Genomic DNA, 13,199 nt, shown 5'->3' with positions numbered 1-13,199 from the left:
ATATCTAGGAACAGTACAGTGTCAGTCATTACTAGTAAACGAAGAGGGAGCTCAATCAAAGCCTTGGTCCTTATGCTCTAATTAAAAGTGGAAATAATAGCTTTGGCTGGTGTAGCTCAGTGGATTGAGCGCGGGCCTGTGAACCAGAGGATTGCAGTTTGATTCCCAGTCAGGGCACATGCCTGGGTTGCAGGCCAGTTCAGGGATGCATGAGAGGCAACCATACATTGATGTTTCTCTCCCTGTCTCCTTCCCTTTCCGTCTAAAGATAAATTTTTTTTAAAGTGGAAATAATAAAAGGATCTAGATTTTGAAAAACACTCTAGGATCTGGCTATGATAGTTGTGGTTTATTCATTGATTATTTGTATTATGATGAGGAGAGAAAGGCTGTAAGAAAAATCAGTGTTTTTGTTCAAAAATGTATTACCTAGTTTATTTTATTCATAAGATTTAGCTCTTAGCAATTTTTAGTGTATCAAAGTCAAATTTCCTTCAGAGTTTTATTTAGCAGTTTTTCCACTGAATATATTCAAAAGACTGTGCTGTAGGCACTGAAGGCAATTATGAAAAGAACGATTCCCAGAATGTTTGGGAAATGGCATTATAATTGAAATAAAAATAGTGTCTCGCTTTACCTCTCTTTTCCCACCTGCCAGTCTTGAATGAAATGTGTCTTAATTGGAAGTGTTTGTAACTTGTTGCAATTTAAAAACAAATGACTATGTTTGACATAATCATTTTTGTAACCTGTGTTTTATTTCTCTGTATTGCATCATGACTTCCTAGGCTGGGGATTCTCAGAAACCTTTGAAGCTACTTCTGTAATTGTATCCTATTCAGTGATTGTTGATGAAGATAGATGTGGGAGCTTTTTCTTGAGGGACAGTTGAAAAAGAGACCAAATTATAGGAGTAGAGGAGCACTGGTAGCAAAAGTATAGGCTGCATGGGTTCGGGTGGTGGAGGCGGGGGGGGGGTTTGGGGGAGGTCCCCCACTGAGCCAAGGGCTGGCATATGGGCAGTGCTGGGCAGAGAAAACCCTCTCTGTGCAGAGGCCCTGGGGTGAACGGGGGCTTGGCGTGCTGGAGGGACTGTTCTGTTCTAGGCCTGTATAGATGTGCGTAACTGATAATTACCCACACGAGGGGTAGCTGATTTTGTTAGTAATAAAAAAGGAATCAGAATTTTAGAGCTTGAAGGAACTTTAAAGAATGACCCCAAAATGTTTCCCTTCTAGGAAATGAGCATAAGGAGATTATTTGCTCCAGGGCACCCAGTAAGCTGGTGGGTGGCTGAACCTGGACCGAAACTCCAACCTGAATGTCTCTGCATCAGCCTCTGATCGCACTGCTTTTGTCCTGGAAAGGACATGGTTGGGTGGCCCGAGAGGGTGACGGCACTTAGACACCTTAAATAATATGGCGGTTCATGGAATGGACACCTTCTAGTGACTGTTCAGACCCCTTTGCTTAAAAATACTTGTTACTTTCTGCTTTTGAAGCTTTGCCCTTGCTGTGACTAACAGTTCTCCTTCTCTCCTCCATTTTCCCATGTCCCATCTCAAGTCTTCTTAAGTGGGAGACCTTTCCCATCTCTCTGGGATGGGAAATGCCTTGTAAATGCCTTGCCCCTAGTGAGTTACTGTTAAATTTACCTGTGTTATTATTATTGCCTTTTTTCTCACCAACTATATAATGATCTTGAGGCCTGAGGTTGTTGCCTCATCATCTAGACATACCACATTATACCTTACACTTATTAAGCTCTCTAAAGGTTTTTGTTGGTGATGATCAATTAGTATTTGAGGAAGCAAAAAGAGACCTTGTGATAGTGATTTCCCATTCAATTTTGTTTCATTTTACTTTATTATTTTTTTAGGAGATGCATTACTTAAGTTTAGAAATACAACTGTGTTTTTATTTGGTATTTATTAGTATTAATCTCTCCCCCAAACTATTCTGTGGATGTTCTTATAAACAATTCAAGGTATGACCTGTCAGAAGAAGTCACATTGCAGTTTGAGAAAGTGAAACTCCATTTCGAGTTGTTTCTAAAGCTGTTTGGGGCGTTCTCTTCGCCGCTGGTCGATGCTGGTCAGGGGCATGTAGAGAAATGGCCGCAGACGGGGCTCAGGGGCCCCGGTGTTATTCAGCAGTTCATTCCGATGACTTTTGGGAGAACACCTCTTATCATTAGTCTTTATGAGTATACTGTGCTTCTGAGAGAAATATTTAAATTGGATGAGAACTGTTAACAGAGTTTTAAAAAACATTGTTGTTATCTTTTTCTTTTTAACCAAGGCTCTTCATTTACCCTTTTCAATTTTAATCTTAGAGAACTGCCTCTAATATTTGCATGATTCCACACTGGTTAGCACCCGAAATGAAAAACTGTACAAAATATTTGCAATATAAGTTGTTTCTTAAGTAAAATTATGTGAGAGACTTAATTGAAATCTCTAGTGATTTTTTAATAGGTCATGGAAAAGGGATTTCTCTCCCCATCGTCCTAGTTATATGAGAAAACTTTCCCCCATTCTATCTTTATTCGAAGCAATCACACTGGTATAGCTGTTCCTTAATTTTTCTTTGCCACCGCAAAGAGTCACATGGATAGGTGTAAGTCCTTGCTAGTGAGATTGTAACAGGTGAATTTTGCTCCTTTTACAGGAATACATATATTATATGTTTGTATCTGTATCTATATGTACATCTTTATCTTTATCTCTACTTTATTTCCTGACGGAAGAGAGTCTGAACACTTTTGTTTGTTATGTAGGACTCAGCTCATTTGTTTCAGCTTATTTGTCGTGTGTCCACAAAGATTTAGTGAGCACGTACAGCACGGTTGGGGGGAGGAGTGAGAGATGGGTGATTCTGGCTTTGCCAAGTCTGCACTGACTGAGCAGTATTTCACGGGTTCAGAATTGCAGGCTCTCTTTGGCTGTTTCTACTCTACACTGTGAGGGGGTCTCTGGGACGTGCGGTTCTCGTCCTTACGTGCCACTGCTGTTTGCACGCGTGCGTGCAATTCTGGATTGCTTTACACTCTAACTCCACTGGCCCTTCAGTTTCTAGGTGTAAGAGGGGTGGTTACACCTACAGGATTTCAGGCCTTCCTTCTGTTCTTGAGTTTTCCATACCATAGATTCACAGAAGTATCGCGTATAGGGGCTTTGTGTACACACTTGCCATGGTCTGTTCTCTTCAGCATCTCTGTAAAGTAGATGCCCAACAAATTTGTCCACCGTGTATTTTACAAGTGAAGAAGTTGAGGGACAACCAAGGCTTTTTCTCTGAAGTGAAATACATGCCATTTGAGTATGTGAAACAAAACGTCTTATCTTTCTGGCTAGTGTGCTGTTAAACCACACTGTGCTACTTCTCACAAAGGGGACTTCCTTAAACAGTAACTTCACTGACCACCTCAAGACACGTTTCCTTCCTCCTCCCCTTCTTTGGCTGTAAAAGAAGCATCCCTCAACAGTTTTTAATTTGTGCTTGTTTTCTCCTCACCGTCCCCTTGTGAGGTGGCAGGAGCCCTGTGCATTTCAGTAAATTAGAGTTGTGCAGAAAGCAACCAGACCCACAGAAGGAAAATTTTTCTCTGAATGCATATCTGAAAGAAGTTGAAAAGGGTTATACTTACTTTGAAATTCTTAAGAACTTCAAAGTGGGTTTGGTTAAGTAATATGAACAAAAATGCATTTCATAAATACTTTCAATGATTTGACACAGAGAAAACTCACAAGTAACTCAAAGAAGACTTTATTACATTCATAGTCTATCCTAATGGTAGAGAACAAGGTCACAGTTGAAAAAGACCCCCATAAAGCTACCTCAACATATCAGTAAATTAGTTTAACACTTTAAAATAGTAAACTAAGCTGATTTTTAGATGAACTCAGCCCTGAGTAGGATTGATTATAGAATATCCAAATAAATGGTCGAGATTTGAATTTTCTTGGAGAAAGATGAGTAGTTTGATGCTGAAGATCAAATGTGTCATTCGAATTTTTTTAAAAAACAGGGCCATTTCCTTGTTTTCAGAAATGACGACCACTCTCCAAGGACAGGTGTTAAGGATAGCTGTAGGAGACAACTCCAACATCCACCGGCCGAGATGATGTTTATCCTGAGGTTTTGGAAGCGGCTTACCAGCTTCCTCTTCCTCCTTCCTTGTAGGAACTTCAGCTGTGGTCTAAGGTCTGTCTCTGAATTAATAGAGTTTCTGTGAGTTAAGAGAGCAGACTGTGTTCTGGGGCCTGATTACCTGGGTTCAGATCCTAAATTTGTTGGTTACTAGCTGCGACCTGGGGCAGGTTACTTGATCTCTCTGCGCCTCATTTTTCAGCCGCGGCAAATAATATTCTTTCCCTCAGAGGGTTTCTGTGAGAAGCAGGTGGACACGAAGGGAGGAGATTAGTGCCTGGCATGTAGTAAGTATGTCATAAGCATCGGTGGCTGTTATTCTGGGTGGGTTGTACGGTCACCCACTTTTATGTTTTTTTTGTGTAATATGTTTCAGAGTTTCTGTTCTTGTGTCTGGCTTTTCTCAGATGGAGAAATGATTTGCAGTAAGCACAACTGTTTCATTCTCCTAGGAGGTCACTAATCCCAGGGGACTGGACTGACTCTTGACATTGGTCACCATTGCTTGTGATGTCACATTGTGGTAACTGTATAAGGAGATGCCTACCCGGCGGGTGAACGGTGTAGCATTCTCAGCGTCTCTGAGCCTGTGTCGGCGGAACTCTGGTTGGGGACTGTCTGGTGTGGATAGTTTTCTCTGGGTGTTGATCCATGGGGTACATGACAGGTTGGCGGTTGTGATAAATGTGGTGTTATTCCAATTTTACATTTTTGTAACACCAAAGGTGAATCTGCCTTGAATCCCATTAAAGAAATGTTAAGGGTTAGAACCTTTCAATTCCACAGCCCTTCTAAGGTAACTTTGTTTCATAATTTTGCACTTAAAAAAAGAGAACCTTCTCCTCATAAAGTATATAAGTTTCAGGTCATTCAAAACCTGGACCTGTCTCTGCAGAGCACATATAAGGTTTAATTTATTTTAATATCTGACAATATCTACAAATTTTGCTAGTGAAATGCTCCCAAGCATCTCCATTGTAAAACAGCTAAAAAACAAGCATGTTTGTAATTGGTTTATGTTTTTTAAAAACCTTCCTTTCAAGAGGTAAGTGGTAACTTCCAGGCAAGATGGCAACAGGTACACGTGGTAATTGCCTCCTCCCACAACCACATCAAAATTACCACTAAACTATAGAACAACTGTCATTCAGAAACACCTGAAATCTGCCTGAATGGAACTCCTGCAACTAGGAAATGAAAGAAATCACATTGGGTCTGTTAGGAGGGGTGGAGACACGGAACAGGCTGGTCCCACGCCCATGTATGGGGGATAAAAATTGGGAGGGATATCTTAGCAGCAGAGGTCCCCCCTGAGGAGCGAGGGCTCCCATCCCCACACCAGGCCCCATGGGACTAATACCAGGCACCCCAGCCGAGGGGGCCAGACCCAGGAAGAGAAGTCCCCACAACTTATGGACAGCTTCAGACCACATTGGAGCACCATCACTCAACCACCTCCACAAGCAAAACACTCAAGGGGCAGACTCAGTGGGCACCAGAGTCCTGCAGGGTAAGACCTGCTCTGTGGGGTGAACTCTTACACAGTTGATTGTCCACAGTGGCTGGAGGTTGGTGTTTGGTAGTTGCAACCAGTGCTTGCCACTGATTGGCATGGGGGTAGATCCCTCCCATTGATGCCCCTCCCAGCAGCAATCAAGGCTCAACTACAAGAGGAGGGTGTACACCGCCTTCACGGAGTTTTTGCACTGGATTGCCCAGCTTGGGTTATCAGGGAGGCTGTGCCCTTGGACCCTACAAAACCCCTGATGCATTAAGCCACTCTACCAAGACAGGGAGTCAGAGCAGCTCTACCTATGCATAGATACAAACTCAGGGAGACTGCCAAAACAAGGAGACAGAGAAACATGTCCCAAAGGAAAGAGAACAAAACTCCAGAAAAAGAACTGAACAAAATGGAGACGAGCAATCTACTAGATGCAGAGTTCAAAACACTGGTTATAAGGATGCTCAGTGAACTTAGTGAGAACCTCAACAGCATGAAAAAGGACCAGTCAGAAACAAAGGAAACACTAAGTGAAATGAATAATTTACAGGGGATCAATAGAGTAGATGAAGCTGAGAATCAAACCAGCAATTTGGAATTAAGAAAGTCTGCTTAGAAGACACTCAGAACATCAAAAAGAAAAGAGAATTTTAAAAAAGGAAAGATAGTGCAAGGAGCTTCTTGGGCAACTTCAGACATAACGAACATTTGTATCACCTCGTATCTGCCGGAATGACTATCATCAACAAGTCAACAAACAACAGGTGTTGGAGAGGACGTAGAGAAAGGGACCCCTCATGCACTGTTGGTGGGAAAGCAGGCTGGTGCAGCCAGTGTGGAACACATTATGGGGTTCCCTCAAAAAATTAAAAAGGTAAACTGCCTTATGACCCAGTGATTTCATTTCTGGGAATATACCTGAAAAAACCCAAAACACTAACTTGGAAGAATATGTGCACCCTTATGTTCATTGCAGCATTATTTACAATAGCCAAGATCTGGAAAGAGCCTGAGTGTCCATCAGTAGATGAGAGGGTAAAAAAGCTGTGGGGCGATGGTGTGGGTGGAAGCGTGCTGACTGGGTTTTGGCGTTTAGCACAATGCTGCAGTGAGGAGACCTGGACCTGATGCCCAGAGACTTGAATTAGCTTTAGCAGAAGACATATGGGGGAGCCATAGAACATTAAGGATGAATTCAGGAAGACCTGAGGCCATGGACAGCTTGCCTGCTCTTTACACTAGTTTCCAAGGACAGGTTGCTACGGTGACAGACAGTCTGTGGAGCCATTATCAAAATCCCAGGCAAGGTCTGGTCCATGGAACTCACATGTCATCCTGATGAGTGGCTAAGTCCTCTGAGGTAGTAGATGTTGGAGACAAAGTATGGGTGAAGCTTATTGGCCAAGAGATGAAAAATGATAAAATGAAAGTATCTGTCTCCATGAAAGTTGTCAACCAAAGGACTGGGAAAGACCTTGACCCCAGCAACGTTATCATGGAGCAAGAAGAGAGGTGGAGGTGGTCCTTCCAAGATTACACTGGGCAGAAGATCACCCTCAAGGCTGTCCTGGACACTACCTGCAAGCAGTGTGGCTGTAAAGGCCACTTTGCAAAGGACTGTGTCATGCAGCCAGGGGGGACCAAATATTCCGATACCTGATGAAGATAAGGAGAAGGAAGAGGCAAAATCAGCAGAGTGTAAGGAGCCAGGCCCCACAGAGAACTCTAGAAAAAGAAAGAAAGGAAAGATGAAAAAGAAATATAGAGACAGGAAATCATCTGACTCTGACGGCTTAGACTCTGAGAGAGATACAGGCAAGAGGGCAAGGCGCACACCAAAGGACAGCAAGGCAGCCAAGAGTAAGAAAAAGAAGAAACACAAGGAGCAGCACAAGGAGTGAGAGTGCAGAGTAGAGGGGGTGTTTGAGAGAAGGAGGAGCCAGGAGCCTTGTGCCTTGCAGCCCTGGCTCCTAAAAGGCCCAGTAGTGAGAATACGGCCTCCCACCCATGACTTCCCTCCCATAGGAGATGGCTTCCCCTCAAGCAGCAGGCAGGTTTGGGAGTTACATGTCAGAAGCATCTGTCTGAATGAGTTGTTTCCTCGTCACTTCCGTTCCTTTTGCAAATGACCCCTGCAGCTCACCCGTCCATTCACCCAGCTTCTTTTATTCAGCAGGGGGTCCTGTTACCCTTCCCAGCTGCCATGGCCAGAGCCTGATTCCTGTTCGGGAGTTCAGGCTAGAGCCACAGTTACTGTTGTGGAGGTGAGTCTGGCTGTAGTCGGAGAACAGAGCCATTGGCCCCTCCCTGCTGGGTTGCCCTGGGCTGATTAGTGGGTGATCTCTGCTGCACTCAACCAGCACTGGGAGGGGCGGGTGGGAGACCGGCAGTCTGAGAATAATACAGTAAGAACTGGTGCTTGTGTTTTTAGTTCCCTAACATGACTTTACCATTCTAGAAGTGATGGTGGTCGCAGCCAGAAAACCATTGTTCACAGGGACTGAGCTTGTGTATGAGGTTCTGCCAGACCGTCGAACCAGACAGCTCAAGCCAAGATCATTGCTTTATTTTGTTTACTGTATGAGTCAGTTGGTTCCAGCTCAGGTTTCTGCTTAAATTCCTGGCACTAAGTGGAAGTGTATTAGGTTTCAAACTTTAAAAAAAAAAAAGCTGTGGTACATTTGCTATGTGGCCCTAAAAAAGGGAAAATGTACCTTTTGCGACAGCACGGATGGGCCTGGAGATTATGATGCTGAGTGAAATAAACCTGTCAGAGAAAGACAGATACCATATGATTTACTTGTATGTGGACTCTACTGAACAAAATAGACTGACGAACAAAATAGAAACAGAAGCATGGACACTTGGAACAGACTGACAGCTGTCAGAGGGGAGTGGGGTTGGAGAGCTGGATGAAAAGAAAGATGGAGGGAGTAGCCAGAAGACATACATGTGGCACAGACGCACACAACAGTGTGGTGACAGCCAGAGGGACAGGGGTTGGGGGTCGGTGGAGGTGGGCAGAGCGGGGGAAATGGAGATGAAAGGAGACTGTGCTTGGGGTGATGGGTGCATGAAGCAGTGTGCACATGATATTTTATTAAGTTGTACACCTGAAACCTGTATGGTTTTGTGAACCAGTGTCACCCCACTAAGTTCAATTAAAAACATTAAAAAAATAGAACCACCATGTGATCCAGCAATTCTATTTCTTAATTTATTTGAAGAAAATGATACTATTAACTTGAGGAGATATGTGCAACTCCATTGTGTATACCAGGGTGACCCCAAATACCTGGAATTATTTTTTGGAGGGTGGGCCTCTTGTAGTACAGGCTTCCCCTGCTAGGTGAGTGTTTTAGGAACGCCTCTGTATTGATTGGTATACCATCTGGCTTTGTCGTGAGAGGCTGCATTTGGCTCCAGTGAATGTTTCTGAGGACTCTTTCAACAGGTTTGCCCAGTTCATGATGGGTGATCTATGAGGGCACCTGTCCACCCCACGCTGAATGTTCAGCGGCTTTTAACCAAAAACGCATTACCCCCGTGCCCCACCCTCCCTGTTCTGATCTCACCCTGAGCTACTTTTTGTTTTGTTTTGTGTTCTGGGACATAGAGTTCCCAAATGGTAACATTTGACTGATGTGGAAGAGATGAAACAAAAAAATGGCAGAAGCACAAAAAGGCATCAAAATCAACGAGTTCAAAAACTGTTTTGAGCAGTGGAAAAAAGTATTATTAGGTGCATTGCATCAAATGGAGAGCACTTGGAAGGTGACTGAAGTTTAAACATGTTAAAATAAATACCCAATTTTTAATAAAGAAGTAAATCCTATTTTTTGCCCCCCCCACCGGCTTATATTGGTATCATTGCAGCAATGTTTCTAATAACCAAGATACGGAAACAACCTAAGTGTCTATCAATGGATGAATGGGCAAAGAAGATGTGATATATATCATGGAACATTGTTCAACCATAAAAATGAATGAGATCTTGCTATTTGTGACAACATAGATAAGCCCGGAAGGCATTGTGCTAAGTGAAATAAATCAGTCAGAGAAAAACAAATACCGGATGATCTGTCTTACATGTGTAATCTTTAAAAAGAAAACAAGTTTACAGATACAGAAAACTGATTGGTTGCCAGAGGCGGGTCTTGGGGTTAGAAGAAATGGGTGAACAGAAATTAAATAACTTTAAAAAATAAAGTTATTTTTTAACTTTATTTTTTATTTTATTTTAAAATGATTGGGGCAAAAAGAAATCACTAACTTAGAATTCATAGTTTCCCTAATTTTACAATAAATTTATAAATTTATTAAAGCATCTTTTAAAAGTAAAAGTAAGTTATTTTCCATACATTCTGAGATAATCCATTGGTTCCATTGGCAATAAGACTCAAAAAGATCACACACAAAAAACTTAAATGACACTTTCTTAGCGTGTAGGGGTCAGCATGTAGCATTCATTTCCTGGATAGGGACACTGGCATTCCAGGAGAGAGATTTTCGGTGTCATTGTTGTTTAGAAGGAGGTTTCATTAGGTTCTTTGCTACTAGTTTCTATTCCGTGACTTTTAATTATTAAACTCTACACGAGACGTCCTGCACTTCTACATGCAGCATGTCCCTTACCCACTTCACACAGTTGTAAAAATCTAATTAGAAAATAGGGGGAAAGACATTTGGCATCTTTAAAATGATTAGTCATCATGAATGCCGATTTGAGTGTCACTAGAAATCATCTGAAAAGTTAGAAAATACTTGATCATATAAACCCGGGTGGCACAAAATTATGTCATTAACACCTAAAAAACTGCGTATAGCTTTGGTCACCCCTCAAGTCAAACAAAAAGCAGCTGGAAACCGAGCTGCCAGCGTAAAGGAATAGACATAGCATCCTGCAGACCGTACAAGGAAGACCAAGACAGAAAAGTAATGGGTACCTTTTAGAAATTTGAAAAAAAGGAGCCTCGCGCTCACTGAGCAGTCAGCCCTCATTCCCCCATCCTCTCAGCCCCTGCCAGCACGAATCCGCTTCCCGTCTCTGGATTTGCCTGTTGTGGATAGTTCGCGTAAACAGAATCTACAACATGTCACCCTTTGGGGACTGGCTTCTTCCACCCAGCATGATGTTTTCAAGGTCCATTCATGTTGTAGCATTCATCAGCACTTCACTCCTTCTTATGACGAAACAATACTCCAGTGTGGCCACATACCAGATTTTGTTTCTTATTTCATCTGTTGTTGGATAGTCAGGTTGTCTCCACAGAACTGTTGTGAATATTCAGGTAGAAATTAATGCCTGGGCATGTCTTTTCATTTCTCTGGCTGGGTCATGTTCAACATTTTGAGGAACTGCTGGATTGTTTTCCAAAGGGGCTGCGGCAATCTTCATTCCCACCAGGGGTGTATGAGGATTCCAGTTCTCCACATGCTCCTTACGACACTTGTCATTGTTTCTTGGTTCTTGTGGCCATCCTAGTTTGTCAGAAGTGGCATCTCCTTGTGTTTCCGATGTGAGTTTCCTGAATGCCTAGTAACACTGAGGATTTTTCATGCAGTCTATTTCTTTAAAAAAAAACAACACATGTATACTCACTGTCTTTGGTTAGGTGGTAAAGACTGTTCGGGACAAACTTCATCTTTATTCGATTTTTTTTTTTTTTTAAATTCTTGCCCAAGGACTTGCTCACTGATTTATCGGGGGTGGGGGAGGGAGAGGTGAGCATGTGGGAGAACCAGCGAAAGAGAGAGAGAAGGGAAAGAAAGAAACGTGGATGAGAGAGAGAAACATTGATCAGTTGCCTCCTGTATGTGCCCTGGCCGGGAACTGAACCTCCAACCTTTCGCTGTACAGGAGAACACTCCAACCACCTGACGCACACTGGCCAGGGCCATGTGTGTTTGATTTTTTAAATGAAAGGGACAGGTGTGCCGTAGTAAATATTAAGTAACTGAGAGTTGAGGGACAAGCCCTGATTTGTAGCATTTGCCTATTTCCAAGATGTAAGTAATCCCACCGAGGCCGGTTGCCAGCCACCATTGTGCCACTGAAAGCGGAGCTGGAAAAGGGTGCACACGACTTATGTCCTCGCAGGAGCTGACCCCAGTGGCAGGGAGGGATGGTGAAGCCTCCTGAGTTGAGGGCTGCTCTGTTGTACGCTCTGGGTATTGCCCAACCGTAATGGCACATTCACATGTTAGCATAAGAGAGAAAAGGATAGAATGTTTATTGAGCATCTACCACATATTTAATTCTCACTACACTCACCTTCTGAGGCAATTTTTACTATCTTATTTTCAGAAAAACCCAAGGCTTAGGGAATTTAATGAACTTAGTGATTCACAACTAATTAAGTGTCAACATGGGGATTTAAATCAGGTCGTTCTTACTCCAAAGCTCATTGCAGTTTACCAAGTGTTTTGAAGGAATGGGGGATCTCCAAGATACTGCCCACCCTGGTTTGATTAATTGCTAGGGGGACTGGCAGGACTTAGCATATTGGTATAGTCATGACTGTCATTTATTGCAGCAGAACAAGACACCATAAAACCAGCAAAGGGAAAAGGCATGGGGCGTCAGGGCTGGAGGAAACCAGGCACAAGCTTGCAAGAGTCCTCGTCTCAGTGGAGCCACACAGGACATGCTTAAAACCAGCAAAGATTTGTGATGGCGCCTGTGAAATATTGCCTGCCAGGAAGCTGTTAGAGACTCATTGCCCTGTTTTTTTTTTTTTTTTATTGGAAACTGGTAGGTTATGTAGGAACCCTCTGCCTAGCATATATCCAGATTTCAGACTCCAGAAGGAAAAGCAGATGTTCAGCATAAACCGTGTTGCTTATACAAACAGTTTAGGCAAAATGAGCTGTTCTTATCAGTGCTGGGATTAATGGGAACCTTGCTGAAGTCCAAGTTCCCAGATGCCAGCCAAGGGCCAACTGTAGAAAGGCAATCAGGCCTTTCTAAGAATAGCAGTGGCAGGCCTGCTGTCTTAACTCTTTTCTGCACACTAACCAAGTGCAAAAATAGGAAAGAAAATTGAAAAGGGGCAGAGACCATGTCTGCTTATCGTATACCCCACTTCCCCTCCTAGCGCCTGCATAGAACTTGATACATGGTGGGTTTCTAATAATGGCCCGCTGAGCTGTGCAGGTCCTCACGGTCACTTAGCCCGCGTGTATCTGTGCTCGCTGTAAGGCTTCTGTGCTGGAAAAGTGCCTGTGAACTCCCTGGGCCAACCCGGAACCACCCAATCATGATTGGTTATGACTGTTGAGCTCAGGCTTCTCTGTGTAGCTTCCTTATGAATTCTCAGTGGCTTTTCTCTCTTGAAAGGCCTTGTTTGAAACACTGAGGTCTGTGTGTGTCTTCAGGGGAAATGTTGGCTCTTTTTTCCAGTGCCCCAAGACACACTGCTTCAGACTCACTTTTACATGAGTGAACTTTGACTAAAAATGGAAGTTTCCTCCACCTGTCCTCCTCCGTGTCTGGGTCACATGTCGGGGGTCACGCTTTCCTTTGGGCAGAACTGACTGAGTT

The 13,199-nt window shown here is 43.2% G+C and overlaps 1 protein-coding gene and 1 pseudogene across 3 annotated transcripts in view; both read left to right on the top strand.

The window, feature by feature from the left end:
* The window catches only part of TEC (tec protein tyrosine kinase), a 108,881-nt gene that overhangs the window by 39,734 nt on the left and 55,948 nt on the right, over window positions 1–13,199 (top strand). The gene's annotated exons all lie outside the window — the stretch shown is intronic.
* On the top strand, window positions 5,803–8,217 carry LOC119063509 (zinc finger CCHC domain-containing protein 17-like; annotated as a pseudogene).

This window comes from Artibeus jamaicensis, unplaced genomic scaffold (genome assembly GCF_021234435.1).
Source record: "Artibeus jamaicensis isolate MK-2021 breed Jamaican fruit bat unplaced genomic scaffold, CSHL_Jam_final contig_889, whole genome shotgun sequence".
Classification (NCBI taxonomy): domain Eukaryota; kingdom Metazoa; phylum Chordata; class Mammalia; order Chiroptera; family Phyllostomidae; genus Artibeus; species Artibeus jamaicensis.
This window is presented reverse-complemented; position numbering and strand designations above follow the sequence as displayed.